Here is a 4,904-nt window from a genome sequence, read left to right on the forward strand (position 1 = left end):
GCTAAGGCCTAGTTCTTCAGATTACGAAAAGGCTTGACCCGATTACTCTTGTTATCTGAATAGGGTTTCAGCCCAATGGGCTTGAGCTGACTTGGGCTTTGGATGGGTTTTCCATACACACTGAGTTTTCCAAACTCACCCCCTTTCTCTTCCATCCTTGCAGGTGAGCCCTAGTTGGTGGACTTGGAGCTGGGCGGGATTCTGAATGGCCACGAAGATTAAATTTCTGGTTTTTAAATAAGTTTCAATTAGCTTCCTTTTAAATTTTGCATTTATTTTTGATCTTTTCTGTTTTAGTTAAAGTTGTACTAAAGCCGCTCTATTATTTTTATTTTGGATTTTTAAATTACTTAAATCGTTTTCTACTTGAGATTCACATGACTTAAATTGATTCCTTAAAATTGGTTAGCTCTAGGGCGCGTTTTATAAAAGTTACTTATTTTCAAAATAGCACAATAACTGAGCAAAGCTTCCGCAACGTAAATGTTTTCAAAGGAAATAAATATTTTAAATAGACTTAAACTTAATTTGTTGTTCGTGGACAAGTAATAAGCTTAAAGTGTGGCAATGGATGTGTGCATGTCTAAGATTGGATCATGGAAGAGCCAGGTACTTAAGTAGTCTAATTGACTCACCTCCTCTTTTCTTGAATCCTACCTGGTGCGCAGCTTCCATTCACTTTAATTTAAAATGAAAATGTTCTTTAAACACTAAGAAAGATTTTATATAAAACATGACTTAAAGATTTTATATAAAACATGACTTCTCTAATAACACTTCAATGTGACACTCCAGATTCGGTCGTAACGTCTAGGCCGGGTTTGGGGTGTTACATTTTCCATATGGTTCGTGAAAATTGGTGTCTTGGATGCATATATATGTTTATAATCAGTGAATGTTTTACCTTTGAAAAGTACATTTTATGTTATGATTTGGTACTAAGAAGTATTCGACTATATTTTAATGTGATTAGGATTATTATGGTGTCTGTATTATATGATATGTTTGTGTTTGAAAATGGCACACTAATTTAGGTTAGCATTGATATGAAATGAATATAAAATGTATATAATTGTGATAAGGTATTAGCTGCTGTAATTCGGTTGTAAAAGCAAAGTATAAGTATATATATATATATATATATATATACATAGGTCATAATTACTAATGTTGGGATTTGGCTAAGTGAAGACAAGCTGGGTATATTAACTCGACTTATTTATGCATTACTTAATGGTTCAGCTAATGAGATCAGATTTGGTCACTAAATATTTGTTTATATGCTCATGTTATAATTTTGCATTATAATAATTATGGTTAAATAAGGTATGTTATATTGTTACGTAATATTTGATAAATGAAATGGACATTAAGATATATGTGTTATTTTTATATAGCATTATGATATGTGACATTATTAATTTAAGTTAGTGAGCTGAAATTGCAAGTTGACAGATACATTCATTTATGTAAACCATTTGTAGGTTTTGCATGTCAAGTTTGTATATTTCATTCGGATATGAAATGAATTGTATTAGGTTATAAGTTAAGCATTAGATTTTTATCTTTATTTGTTTGAATTGAATTAACAGATTCGAATAATTAGTTATATAGTGTATCAAATCGGGTGGTTTGGTTTTCTTCTTTAAAAAAAATTGATGATTTAATCTTTTATGAAAGTTGTTACGAAATGTAATATGAATGGTAATACCTTGTGACCCTATTCTGCCGATGGTTATGGGTTAAAGGTGTTACAATTACCCTTTGATGAGTTTGATATAATTCTGGGTATGAATTAGTTAGCTTTACATGATGTTGTTGTGAATTGCAAATGGAAAACTATTGATTTGAGATGCAAGAATGATGAAATAGTTCGAATTGAATCTAGTTATTTGAATGGATTGCCTGATGTGATATCTTCATTGAAAGTTTTAAGTATTGTGAGAAAAGGTTGTGAAGCTTACTTTGCCTATGTGATTGATTCGAAAATGTTAGAAAAGAAAATTGAATCAGTACCTGTTGTCTGTGAATTACTTGATGTATTTCTTAAAGAACTTCCGGAATTACCTCCGATCCGAAAATTTGAATTTGGCATTGAGTTAGTACTATGAACTACTCCGATTTCGATAGCTCTGTATAGAATGGCTCTGACCGAACTAAAAGAATTAAAGTCTCAGTTGCAAGAGTTACCCGATAAAGGGTTTGCTAGACAGAGTTTCTCACCTTGGGGTGCTCCTGTTCTCTTTGTTTAAAAGAAAGACAGTACGATGAGAATGTGCATAGATTATCGTCAGTTAAACAAAGTGACTATCAAGAACAAGTATCCTCTGCCTCGAATTGATGATTTGTTTGTTCAGTTGAAAAGAGCTACTGTGTTTTCGAAGATAGATTTGAGATGGGTTATTATCAATTGTGAGCAAAAGACTCAGACATTCTGAAAACTGCATTCAGAATGAGGTATGGCCACTATGAGTTTTTAGTTATGCCTTTCGGATTAACAAATGCACCTGCTATCTTTATGGATTTGATGAATAGAATTTTTAGATCGTATTTAGATCGATTTGTTGTCATATTCATTGATGAAATATTGATATATTCACGTGATGAATTCGAGCATGCTGAACATCTAAGAATAGTTGTAACACCCCAATCTCAGCCTAGACGCTATGGCCGAAATCTGGTGTGTCACATTGAAGTGTTTTTCGAAAACCATGTTCTCATTGAAAACCCTTCTTACTATTTAAAACCTCTAGCCATTTTAAAACTTGTGAAAACCTCAGTTTTTGTTGGTTTACTAAAAGTCATTCTCTTGTAAAACATTATTACCTTTAACACTTTATTTTCTACGGAAGCTTAATTTAAAGTTTTGCGGAAACGTGATATTTTGAAAAATAGTTAGTGTTTTGGAAAAGAAAATCATGTTCTACTCCAATAGTTATAAAAAAATATATAAAATTCCAAATTTAGAACCAGAAATTAAAAGAGGCCTTGTTACACCCAAATCAAATATAAGTACTTGTAAATAGATAACTTAAAAGAAAATCGAAAACAATAGCAGTTATGTGGCCACCTCCTAGTCCCTCGTAGCACCGATCCTCCTAATGCTAGGATTACCTGCACAGTTAATAAACAGGGTGAGTTTACGAAAACTCAGTGTGTAATACCCTCCTAAACTAAAACAGTTAATAAACAGATAGAATTCAAAATCAGTCTGGTCCGGAACCCATTACAGTAACAAAACAATGTGTGTGGGCCAAAGCCTAGTACAATTTCACTTGGGTCTCAGGCCTCATCAGAATCAATTGGGCCTAGCCCATTCTCAAAATCAGTAACAGTTGGGCCTATCCCATTAATAGAATCAGGTGGGCCTAAGCCCAATACAGAATCAGTATCAGATGCAGATATGCAGGCAAATTCCCAGCCCAGTCCAACCAATACACCACCCGTACCAACCAACTCACCATGTGGGAATACAATCGACCTACCTAGCCAACTCACCAAGCTTAGCACTGGTTGCGGCACTAAGTCTGTAGGACGGCTAAAGACCGTAAATATCGCAGGAACGCTGCCAGTTAACAGAACGGCTATAAGCTATAAGTATCACAGAAAGGCTGAAAGCCTTATAGAAAACGACTATAGGCCGTACACTTCCTCCGTCCATAATAACCCAACCCTATGCAATATGTCATGTCATAAATATTACGTGCATGCAAAGTCATACTCAGCGCAATCATATATGTAAATCATAAGCACATCAGTCATACGGAACATAACGGCATAATCTACATTCTACTATACAAGAGTATTACGATCATTTTGCACTACAAGGGTATTTCGGTGATTTTACAAAATAGGTATTAATGACCCAACAGAAGGTCCACCGTCGCCTTGAGCGACTTAAGTAACCTAAACAGACATAATGGTGTAGATGGGCCTAAGACGCATTACTCGGCCCAAGTGGGCTTACACCCTCGTATGGCCCATTTAGCCCAAATTTAGATATGGCTATGTGACCTACATAGTCCAGTCCAATAGTTATCGCAAATTATAGATTCAATCTGTATGGGCCCTACGAGCCCATTAGTCCCATACGGCCCATCTGAGCCTAACGTGGCCCAAAACTACCTAAGTCGTGTGAACAACATGACAAGTCTACCTACGTCCCATTTAATAGTGAAGTTTACACAAACGGGCCCAAGGGCCCATTGAGGCCTAGAACAGCCCTAGCACACGAGAACGCTCGTGGCGACCTCTACAGTCTATCACCCATGATTTGTGGGCTCGATTAGCCCCTCGTGCGTTCGCACGCTCGTGAGGCCCCGAATGTTGAGGTTTCAGCTTTTTTTGACTTCCAACAAAGAAGGGCGTGAATACACACCTATTTATGAGAACGCGTCGAAGTCCACGATCACCAACCTTGGTAAAGCAGGTATGAAATAATCCCTCCTAAAACCAGTGATCACTAGCTCATCTTGTTCGCTCTATTTAAAGCCAGCTTCTCACCAATTCCCATGTTAGCTTCCCGATGTGGGATTACTTTCAACCATTAGGAAAATTCCTTATTTTTATATGACCACTTCAACCACAGAGTTCCAGTCTAACTCCACCTCCTACACAACTCAAACAGCAAAATAAATACCCCATTGTGCATCCCAAGACTTGAAACTTAGACCTCACAGTTACAAAACACGCCACCTTGCCACTACACCATCTTTGTGTCACCATCTTAGCCTCAATTAAATATAAGGTTTATAGGCCAAAGCCCAGGTTCCTTTAAAAGAAAAACCAAAATAAATTGCAAGAGCCAAGACTTGAACTTAGGCTCCCTTACAACCTTAATGACACCACAACCACTAGACCACATGCTTTCTTGTGTCATTTATTTACCACAATAATTTAAAAGG

Source organism: Gossypium arboreum, chromosome 2 (assembly GCF_025698485.1).
Source record: "Gossypium arboreum isolate Shixiya-1 chromosome 2, ASM2569848v2, whole genome shotgun sequence".
Lineage (NCBI taxonomy): Eukaryota > Viridiplantae > Streptophyta > Magnoliopsida > Malvales > Malvaceae > Gossypium > Gossypium arboreum.